This window comes from Excalfactoria chinensis, chromosome 1 (assembly GCF_039878825.1).
Source record: "Excalfactoria chinensis isolate bCotChi1 chromosome 1, bCotChi1.hap2, whole genome shotgun sequence".
NCBI classification, from domain to species: domain Eukaryota; kingdom Metazoa; phylum Chordata; class Aves; order Galliformes; family Phasianidae; genus Excalfactoria; species Excalfactoria chinensis.
Window position 1 is genome coordinate 166,713,908 of NC_092825.1, and position 12,389 is coordinate 166,726,296.

Below are 12,389 nucleotides of genomic sequence, written 5' to 3' on the forward strand. Positions count from 1 at the left end.
CTCTGACACACAACTACTGGTTTTTGAAACGTTCTGTGAAATTCTTGTGTTGTTTTTTTTTTTTTTTTTTTCAACTGTGGAGTTTCTGTATAATTTCAAAGAAATCAATTCAAAATATGGTTAAACTTCCAATAAAGATCAAAGAGTGAATTAGGTGCTTTTGAAATTTAACAGTTCTCATTATGAATCCTTAACAAAAAAAAAGTACTAAAGCAATCCAAATCTCACAGGTTCAGAACATCTGAAATGAGCCTGAACTCTGTTGGTGTTTCTGAGATTTTGTTCAGAAATTCCAAATCACTAATGTCTCACATTTCTTTGTGATTAAGTTATAGACACTATGTCATAGTTTCACCTTGTTTTACTAAACACCAGTTGACATCATTGCCAGACAGAGAAGCAAGACAGTGAAGCTGTGAATAGAAAATGCTGTAATGTGAAGAAGGCAGAAAGATCAGGCTTGGCTCAGGAGTTCGGGGACCCATCCTGTTTGTGATTATGTGATCTCACCCCTAGCTTTAATATTCTTCTTCTTCCATAAAACCTGTATTTACACTGAGTCAACATAGTCATGTAATGCACAAAATCGGCAAAAGAACAGCATATTTTCCAAGCATTTTAGTAAACACGGATTATTGTCTTTTTTTTCTCCCAAGATACTTCATTTTGTCTTATTTGAGGGAATATTCATTTTACACAGGTGAAGGTTTCATTTAGCCAGCCAGATGCCCCAGAAGAGTGTCAAAAATGTGTGCCTTGCAGGAACCTCAGGGAACTGCATAATGCAAACTTCTATATCCAAGATACATAATCTAGGTATGGCAGGTTTCTGTGATTATTCTGAAAGTCTACCATTTAAGTAGAAACCAGTGTTTCTCTTGTGCAACAGTTAAATCCACCAAACTTCTGCAAAGAATGTAGAGTAATAGAAGACCAATGCTAATTCCTCCTTAGCCCTACAGATGACATCTTCTTCTCACTCTTGTTGATCTCTTCCAGATTATCTCCAGCATACTCTGCCCTGGCACATCTCATGAATCCACCAAAGCCTTGCTAAAGAGAATAGCTGCATCCTGCATCTTCTTTAAGGCAATCAAATGGTACCTCCCCATTAAGACTTCAATTTTCTGCATCTTCTTCACTCTGCTGACTCACTCCATGTGACATCCATTTACCTTTTCTCCTGTATTTATATTTCCCCTTCTGAACAACAAGTGTTACCAAGGTCACATTTGTATTGATTGTCTTGCTGTTTTTGGATCACCTCTCTAATTTATCAAGGTCATTTAAAATTCTAATTATGTCCTTCAAATTGCTTGCAGTGCCTTCAGCAATTTTATCAATTCCTTATTTATGTTGCAAGCCAAGATGTTGGCAAAAAAATATTCTCCCTTGTCCTGCAAAACTGCACCTTAGCAGCAAACTGCAGATGACCTTGAGAGCCCCCAAAGTTTTCTGAAAATTCCATTTCAAACAGTTTCTCTGTCAGTTCAATCTGACAATTCAAGGTTTATTTCTTAAGCTTCAGAGGAAGCTCTTGTGCAATAAGCCTGGCCAAAGTGAAGAGGCATCAGACATTGCTTTCCTCTTACTCTCTTATTCAGTAAAGCTCTTAAGGAAGAAAATGAAGTTGTTTTAACACAGTGCTCTTGGCATACTCGTGATAGATATTTTAATTATTTAATTGTATTTGTTTTATCCTCCCATGTAACCTATTTACTGTTTATTTAAAAGTAATTTCAGAGCCTGTCCAGGAGTCACTATAAAGAAACGATCTGTAATTTCCTGGGTGTTTGCTCTGATGGTATGGTGTGTTTTTTAAGAGAAGAATCAAGTTTACTTTCTTTCATGCTCATGTTGGAAGACCTAGAGGCTCAGAAATTATCTGAGACTATTGGGCCTTGCCAGTTTGAGTACATCAGTCTTCTCTTAAGCTTGTTTTCTTCCTATACTTTTACTGAGCTCCTATTTCCTAAGCATAGAAATGATGAATACTAATATAGAATTAAACGTTACATCTTTTATACATTTTGATTATGTTATCTCTGTTTTAGTCTCCCTACCTGTTACATTGTACCTGTACTGTCATTTGTCCTTAAAGTATTTTTCTCTGTTTTTCTTTCCCCATGTGTTAACTGAAATTCATTTTGCACATTATGTCTAGATTCGCGTGCTTTTACTTATTGTGAATTTAGATATGCTTTTTCACTTACAGAAGTACAGGCATGGAAGGATCACAATTCTCCTGAACATGGAGTCAATAATAATGAATTTTATTGATTGGGATATGAGTATTATTGATTGAAAGATGATCGTAGAGTCTTTCCAGTGGTTATTTCTGTACTACCCAACTGAACCATTTTGTGTGACAAACAAATGGCTATTGATTTATTGCCATTTACCTTACAAGAATAGTGTGGAATTTTTAAGTTACAGAATGATGAGTAAGAACATCACATGCCCACAGTACTATCTAAAAACAAGGAGTGCCCCAGGAGCAGGATTTGGCCACATTTGGAGGTTTGATTAGGTGGCTGGAGAACTGCTCTTGATCACTTCTTGCCCAAATCCTGCATATTTACTCATCCTTTGATCAGGTCCTGAAGCCCCCCATTCTGACATTAGAAACAGAACTTTGCCAAGTTCCTATCTCAAGAACTACTAGTGTGTCTTATGATTTAATCATCTCTTAATCTAAAAGAAAAGAAAAAGCACAGTATTGACTGATAGTTCTTGTTACTATATGTCATGGTTTTATGATTTTTGTTATTAGCATTCTACATCATAACTCCCAGTGCACCACATGATATTAAAGAATTAATGCTCCAGTTCTGTGGACTGCCGATGTTCTGAATATACCTGTCTCAGAAGAGAGGAATAAAAGCGTATCCCAGAGGTCTTTTTGTTTTCAGTTTCTGTTTAGAGGGAAAGATAAAATTGGTCACAGGTTATAAGATGTCCCTTTTTTCCCTTTCTGCTCATTCCAGCAGCGTGTGTGCTCCCTTGTCACCTTACCTTCAGCATTAGAGTAAGGTCTTTGGTGTTTGGACACTCTCTCATTTTATTTTATTTATTAACTTCAATTCCAATTATCTCATATTATATTGTGTTATCTTGCATTCTGATATCATATTTAGTAAATTAGTTTGTTTCTCCTCAGATCATTGCCATTGTTTCATTTTTAGGCCCATCCCCCTAGCCTTTACCCTTCCCTCCTTTCTCCTTTCCTGGGTTGTGGGTCTGTTTGTTCCCCCACCCAAAGAAGCAGGCTGAACCAGCCTGTAAACCATTGACACCATTAAAAATATTACAAAAGGGATTCCCAGATGACTGACCCTCTCTCACATTTGGCATATAGCATCATTTTGGATAAGAAATTCTACATGGCTGGCCCGAAGAAGGTGGAATAATTCAGTAGATGCATCATACTTAGACCTGGCATGCAGCAGCCCTTGCTCTGCCAGTGAGTGGCCATTGTGGGGGCCACCACCAGTAGTTGAGAGACTCATCAGTTTGCTTCAGAGGAGGAATAAAGTGTGCCAGACCACATGATAGCCAGCTTTGTCATGGTCCTGTCTTATGGGCAGATGACAGCTATGTGGGCATCTAGCCAGCAGAACTTGGTTCCCTACAACCCTCGGCCCATATGCCCCATACAGCCTTGACATGTCTCACCAGAACAGGAATTGCTTTTCTTGTACCACTAATGTAGTTGAAGCAAATGCATCAAACAGCAACCCAGTTTCATCAGTGTTAATGGCTGCAGGATCCAGGCTTTCTACACAATTGGAATGATGCAAGAGAGTTGTGCAGGGGGAGAGAGAAAAAGAAGGCAAAGAGGGCAAGTAATGCCCATTGTGTTTATAGCGTAAAGACAAAATAAAATTGGTGAGACAAAAGACCACCACATCAACAAAATTCTGTATACCCAGGGCTGTCAGGTACAGTCAGTGACTTGCCTTTTTCATCACGCTGACACGAAATCAGGCACCACCTTACAGCTTCATCTTGTGAGGCTGAGAGGTTAAGGCTTCACAAAGCCAACACCACATCCTGTGCACATGCTCATGATTCCAAGCTCTGAACACGGGCTCAAGCAGGTCAGGTATGAGCAGAGAGTGGAGTACATCACGGTAGGCCACCACCGGTGGATCTGCATCATCTGGGCTACAGAGCACAAATGCATATGCAGAGGCTGGGTTACAAGGAAAAAATGTTAAAGTTGTTTGGGAAATATGTCTTTGGAGATGGACAGGCATTACGGGAAAAGTGTATTTATTCCATTTTAAATTATTGTACATCATGATGTTTCAAGACCGCTGCCCTGGAAAAGAAAAAGATATCAGCCCACCAGTTCTACCAGTCTGACCCATAGCAAGAATGACAAGGTGAGGAGGCAAGGCTTATTCCTGGGGGGCTTATATCACATCTGATGTATTTTCCCATGTGGTTTGAGAAAAGCCAAAATAAAGCTGCATTGATCCTCAGTAATCAGGACTGCATAAAATAATGCCAAGGGAGGGAGCTGTGACCTTTTCCTCAGCATTCATGTCACTATTTTTAGCACACAGAATTTAAAAATAAGTCTGCAAAAGAAAACATTTATTCTGTAGTCACTTACACGACTTTTATTGCCTAGAAATTCTTAGAATTTGTCCATGAGGATCTTAAAGATTTATTTTTACCTGAAGTTGTCTTAGCTGCATTAGCAGCTTTTCTGTCTTAGTCTTTTAGCATAGACGGGGTTTAAAATTCTAATAATGTAGATTCTCCCAAAATAGTGCTCATTTTAAAGTTGCAGGAAAATACAAACATGCTAACTTAAAAGCATATCAAAATTCACTGTGAATTTCCCTCACAGAACTTCTTTTTAGATTGTAATATAAGCAAGACATGATCAGTTACGAACAATCTTAGGTTTAGAAGACACCTTCAAGACTTCAAGAGATGTGAATCAGAGAATTATTTCTTCTAACTGTAAATTGTGATTTTCTCAGGTCATTGGCTTTACAGTAAAGATTTAAGCTCTAAGGTAGATGGGAAAAACATCTGACCTGCCTTATCTACCTCTAAACTTGGCTGGACTGAGCTATCAGTTGTGGCATCACAATGCTGAGTATACGCTGAGTATATGCTGCCTGTTAGATGATGCAATATCATCCCTAGAAGGGCCTTTGCTTTGCCTGTCAAGCAAGTCAGTGGCAGTTGCCAATCTCTTTCACTGTATGAATGTGGTTTTCCAGGCAATTAAGTTATGTAGTTTTGAAGCTGAGGTTATGAGTACTATATTCTTTGTGCAACAAATTTAGTTGTTAATGTTGGTATAGGAATATTTCAAAAACAAAACACACACACACAAAAATAACGCAACAGAACATTAATTGTTGTGCCTAAAATATCTCCAGAAGTATTCTGAAACTTCACAGCTGATGAGTAAGATTTGCTTCTTCTTTTGAGAGATATCAGATGTGTTTTCTCTCTGTATAGATTCATTCAATAGTAAGAAAGAAATAAAAATCTATTTATAGTTTAGAGAGCTTTCAATGTTCTCTTAAATAGCTACAGACTCTCTTCTGAATTGTTTTCCCATGTTTTTCTATGGCAAAAACAAAACTGAAGCTATTTGAAAAGGAACTGCTCTGGTGGAAGCGAATGTTTCCAAACCCACTCATCACACCAATCTGGGAGATTAAACGTTCTATGTATCCCTGGGAATCAAAGGCTATCAAATGAGGATTTGGAAGCTTAACAGCTCTAGGGAAACTCAAAAGTCATTTGGCTACTATTTATTTTTAAGCTCTAAATACTCTTTGAGCAATTGTGTGTATTTGTGAGTAACTCATATGGAAGAACAAAAAGCTCATAAAACTTGAAGTGTGCAATCATGAAACAGTAATACTATACAATTAAGCTGACCAACCATGTGGTGCAATCAGTAATCAGCACACAGTGGTCAAAAAGCCTAAGAGCGAAAATACCACATCTGCAGTATCTAAAGATTTGGAAAATCAGTTACTTTACTGCCAATTTAGAAACAGGAAAATGGAACATACTGACTAAACTTATCAACTGAACTGTTAGTTTCAAACAATGTCACCCAGCAATTTGTTCAGCCTGTCATACCTTTGAAGTGATGCCTGTTGATAATATGACCCCTCCCAGGTCATCATTTTCAGAGCAAAGCACACTGCAGACACCTGAGACCACAAACAGCCACTGTTCTGTCTTTCTTTAAGTGGCATGATCTGTTACTACTCAGAGCCCTCCTGAATTCCTGCTTCACCAAAGCACAAACCCTAACAATGCTCTTTAGACTGTAAGAACTTGATCCTCAAGCACATGGTACATAGCCCAACCAATGTAATTAACCTCTGCCTGTGAATGTTGCCTTCAACTGGTTGATAATGTTGGCCTTTCTTAGAAGTGCTTGTGTGTGGTTTAAAGAGTTATTTGGATCAATGGCCAGAAAAGGCCTCGCAAGTATAAGAATCTTTCAAATTGTTACTTACGGGTCTCTTAATAATGTAAAATTTATCGCTGCTGAAATAGATTTTATCTGGAAAATTCAAGAAAAATTCCTTCTAATTTTACAGAGGATGATTGACTGGTGATTAATTGGGAGAGCAATAGAGCAAGTTCTGTGTAATAGAGGCTCACTCGGCCTCTAATTACTCAGAAATTTCATTTTAGCTATTAAAATAGAGGTGAAATTTTAAACTCCAGTCTATTAAAGAGGATTTTGCTAACCAAAAGTCCAAACTATGAGCACAATTTTCAATTTTTGCTTTCCCTCTTTTGTGATCAGAAGAAAAATTTAAGCAGAATTTAAGATGATATCTGTTTACTTACATGTTAGAAGTAAGGCTGTGTCCTCTGAACACTTAGGCATGTGCTTAACTTGAAATCAGCAGGACCACCCCTGTGCATGTAGTTAACTCTGTGCAAGCACATTTGTAGGGTTGGCACCTTACCGTCTCCTATACGCTTCAGTCTTTTCTTTTGGAAACGAGTTGAAAGTGGAGAGCAGTGGTGTGAAAGGACAGCATGGTGTTATTCTTTCACAGTCTGAAGATAAACAGAGTAATAGCTTTTTTTTTTTTTTTTTAACCTTTACATCTATAGGGCTGTTACCTTCTGTTGTCGGGTGCTCCACTGGGATCCTTTTACAACCTCATAATACCTGCAGTGGAGATCAGGTCTGAACAGATTTTGATGCTGATCTAAAGCCATGAGGATCTGGGTCATCTTTACAAACTAAAACAGCAGAGATTTCTACTGAAACCTTCCATGTTTCAACCAGATAATAAAATGTGACAAACAAACAAACAAACAAACAGAGGACAGATTCACACATCCTGGATTAAAGACTTGCGGCCACTTCTAGCACAAGTCAAATACGTGCCAGAGCTGTGATAAGGCTCAACAGCGGTACTGAAACCTACACTGTACACTGTGGAGAATGGTGACCTGGCAGTGGTATTCAGAGATTTTCACTACCGGATGGCAACTTAAAAAGTCGTTCTTAACAAATGTATTTCTCATGAGAGCTCTTTGCAAACTCAAAGTGAAATAAATGACTGTTAGTCATTTCATATATTTCCCTAATGGAAGATTTTCTTATCAAAATAATTGTACATTCATTGACTCACCCTTTACCACTCCTGTCAAGCTTCAGTTTTTGTTTTTTTTTTCTTTTCCCATTCACGGCACTGAAGAATTTCATGTCTGTTGGCATGTTCCCCTTCTCCATGGTTGCTCTGCCAAAGTTGTCAGCCTTCAGGCAGCTTCATTTCCTCCCCTAACGTTCCATGTCCTCCAGGATGTTCCCTGAACTCACATAGCAACTTTCTAATCTCAGTGCCTCAGGCAATCAGACCTTCCTTCTCAGCACAGAAACCTGTCTCCCATCACCTCCACCACAGGCAGGATAAACCTAGCAACTTGCACAGTTATTCTTCATCTATACTTAGAGGTATAATATCACCCCACCATGCCCAAAGCCCGACTTTCTATTTTACAGCAGTACATGTATCATCTTCCAACACAAGAATGACAAGAATGGCATAAAGCCAAATACATTTGTACATGCACATATGCATAGAACAGATGTACAAAGTCATTTTTTAAGCAAATCATTCTGACCTTAGGTACCACTAGCTCTCTCCAGCTCTTCTGAATTTCAGATTTATTTTTGAAGTGAAGATTTCAACTGTAGTTGCAAAGAAAACGTTCAAAACTTGAGGTAGGTGTAAGATGTAGCTTCTCTGGGTATTTACAGTCTGGAAAAAAAAAAAATAATAAAAGGGGGGGGGGGGGGGGGGGGGGGGATCTGACAAATAGGGATTGCTCCATTCATCAAATTATGCAAGGTGCTAACTCAAATTCTTGTTGATGTTTCCAATGTCATCATTTTAATGTTGTCAGGTTGTCATCAAATTAGTTTGATGGGTGGAATGTATGACCTTGGAAAAAGGTCCTGTTCTACCTTCAAGATACAGTGTGGAAGACATCTTTCCAGAGAAGTATACTCTAAACAGTCAAAGTGCTTGTAAATACCAATGAAAGGATTATCTTTTTATCCAGCAAGTTTATCTACCTAAATTGCCATGTCTCTTAGGATACAGTAACAAACAACCATCTTGACTGTTTAAAAGTCATAATAGAACATTTACCTTGTGACTTAGATGTGGCTTAATAAAAACAAATAACAAATATGTCAATTTCTTCAATAATATATGAAAGGACTGGTTTCTTAAATTTGCCTTGCTTTTTGTCAGACCCCTAGCAAATGAAAAATTCACCCTCCGTGACCATGTTTGGTTTATGCTGAGTTTAAATTATTTACTTCGGATACCTGGAATCACTCAGTAGGTAGCAATTTGTAAGCCTTATGAGTCACTCTTTATATTTTGATGCTGTTGGCTTGTTTGTTCTGTTGCTGTTGCTGCCTCCAGTGTATTATGCCTGCTCAGTGTTCAAAAAGAAGAAATCCCTAGAAACAAAATGCTTTTAATTTTTTTTTTTCAACAGTGCTCAGAGAATATAGCAGTTAACATCACTTAAAAACCACCAGAAAGTAAAGCTCAAAATAAATACAAAAACAGTTCATACTAGAGAAGGCGCTAGTGCAGTGCTGGGGGAATGTTCTCTCATGCAGCCTGCCATAGGTCACAGGTCTTCATCCAAACTGGAATCCCAGTCAGACGAATTTGGAAGACACTGACACTATCCTCAGCTGTACTGACAGATTCACATTTGATGTCAACTGGAAATGTTGCAGTGTATTTAAGTTGATCCATGCTGACGATCTTTCTTTAATGCTTTGGGCCACCCTGGTGAGTTTCAGCTACACACTTATAAGAAGGTTTGTTTTACATAGTTATTTCATTTAATTAACATGAGGAAGAAAGGTATGCTGATGTATTGAATATAACCTCTAAGATCTGGCTCAAAGGAAATAATGAGATTCCTGGGCTGGTTGGTTTTTGGTTTTTTTGTTTGTTTGTTTGTTTGTTTTGTTGTTTTTTTTTTGTTTGTTTGTTTGTTTTTTGTTATTGTTGTTGTTGTTTTTGCTCTCCACTAACTGTTGTACTTGCAGCTGTTACTTACTCTTGTGGAGGAAAAAAGCCTCTCCTTGCCACAATTTTGCCTTCCTTAGCAAGGAAGTCAGGAGAGAGACCTTGAACTCCTATTGATCCTCTTACCAGAGCTGCTGTATGTAGCAATCCTCTTTAAGAATTATTTTCTAAAATCTGAAGGTGAGTCACACTCCTCGTGCCCTGCCTCTGTTCATACTAACTCAGCACACAAACATCTGAGTGGGAGAGTCTTGTGAGTGTAAGTGCTTGGGGAAATTCAGTTGAGTTACTGGATGACAAGAGTGTAGTTTGTGCTACAGAGAAGGCCAGGTGAGTGCTGGGCTTCTTAACCTGTGATATATGAAACATTCATATCATAAAAACTACTTCCAAAAATGAATTAAAATTTATTCATGTTGTCTTTCTTCTTCCTTTGAAGGAGGGAGGTAAAGAAATACCAAACCGCAACTTAGAGAAGTTATACACAATATTCATACAGATACTGAGAATGTAATAGCAATGCTGTACCACAAAAACCTACTGTGCCTGCATGAGTGGTGGCAGCTCATAGACTCACTTGGTTTTGCGCTGGAGAGTTTGAATATGAAGCATATGTGTATGTGAGTCCGTGAATTTAAGTCACCTGAAAATGAAGACAAGCACATTCAGTGTAGATACTCATGATTTGTGCTGATTACTTCTTTTCAGATAGAGTCAGTTTTTTTAATGAAAAGGATAATGCTTAGATTGTAGCACTTAGTTCAGTGGCTTTGTTATGTTTTGCTTTTTAATGGGGAAAAAGTGCTTTATTAAGTGAAATACAGAAAATGAATTTGTTTACATTTTAAAAGAATCTGTCAAAAGGGGACTAGTGCGTGAGCAGTGAAGACAGAAATGTAAGATTCAGTAAGGAGAGATTCTATTTAATGATCTCAGTCCAGGCACTATAGCACAGCAAAGCCATATGAGCTCTCTTGCTTGATACAGATCAGGCTTATTGTTGAAGCTGCATACAAGGGAATCCATAAGCTGAATCTTATCTATATAGAAAAGACAATTTTTTACCACCAGTCACTTTAATGCATAGTGTTAGAAATGCAGACAAAAAGATTAAGTAATATTTTTAATCCCCAAAATCTTCATATCCATCAAAAAACTCTCATTTTAATTTGTCTGGTATCACTATTAAAATCTTCATCCAATATACACTGTATGTTAGTATTCTGTCTCCATAATACTTTTGGTCACTGCAAGCCATCTACATATATACCGGTCCTTCATTACTTTCTTAGATTCATTAGATACTATTCAAGACATTCATCAAGGGTTTTTAACTGATTGTTCTGTGATTGGTAATGTTGGTGTGTTGTTTGTTTTTTTTTTAGCACTATCAGATTCTGTTGGGATGAGATTCAAATGCTTCTCTACTGGCTGCATATCACAGTTCTCAGAAAGCAAAGGAGAATACCCTTTAAAATTTATTTATAACAGTACTATGAATGTATGTTAATTGAACACAAGGACTGCTTGGAAAAAAGGTCAAATTCCATTTCCTAGCAAGATAGCAAAAGATACTTATTCTTGAAACTTTCTATCCAGGAGCAGAAATTCCAGCTATTTGTTGCAGATGTTGCTTTGAGCATCACCAATATCTTTATTAAGTAACCATATTTTTAAATGATTTGCATTATTTATTAGAGAAGTATTTGACACAGCACAGTTTTTTCAGATTGTCTACCAGAAGAGCAAGTTTTCAACAGGGAACACATAGGACATCTTCATCGTAGTTCAGCCATTTGTCTGGGTGCAGAATGTAAGCTATGAAGAGTTCCTGACCAGTTAATGTAGATACTTCTTTTGGTAGTGCAATACAGTCCTTATCGGCAGACAGCTCAGGTACATGAAATAGTTATCTCACACCGCTAAGCTGGAGACATAGGACCTGGGGGCAATTCAATTGTCCTAAATTCCATTTCAGTTCTATATTGCTTAAGAACAAGTTATCCTAGATTGGAAACACAATACCAGTGGTTTCAGATGTCGTAACAGCTCCAACAGGTGATTTTTGTAGTTTTCTTTTCTTGATAAATTTTTGTGTGCTTTGCTGGCAGCTGCCATGTGTGGGAGGAATGGAGTACATGCAACCTTCCCTATACTCCTGCTCTTCATTGCAGGGAGGAGATGTTCTCCACAAAGTTGAAGTGTACTACCTGACTGATTGGACCTACTGGACTTATGCAGACGACACCAAGTTGGGAGGGAGTGTTGATCTACCAGAGACGGGAAAGGCACTACAGGGGGAACTGGATAGATTGGATTGATGGGCCAAGGTAAACTGTATGAATTTCAGTAGGACCAAGTGTCAGGTCCTGCATTTTGGTGACAACAACCCCAGGCAACCCTACAGGCAGCAGTGTCTGGAAAGTTGCCTGGTATAAAGGGACCTTGGTGTACTGATAGGCAATCATCTGAATTAAGCCAGCAGTGTGCCCAGGTGACCAAGAAGGCCAATGGCATCCTGGCTTGTATCAGGAATGGTGTGGTGAGCAGGACTAGGGAAGTCATCCTGCCCCTGTACTCATCACTGTTGAGGCCTCACCTCGAGTACTGTGTGTGCTGGAGCAGGTCCAAAGAAGGGCAACAAAGCTTGTGAAGGGCATAGAGAATATGCCCTATGAGGAGAGGCTGAAGGAACTGGGGCTGTTTAGTCTGGGGAAAAGGATACTGAGGGGAGGCCTTGTTGCTCTCTTCCAGTATCTGAAAAGTGCTTACAGTGAGAGTGGGGCAGGTCTCTTCTCACTGGTGACAGGT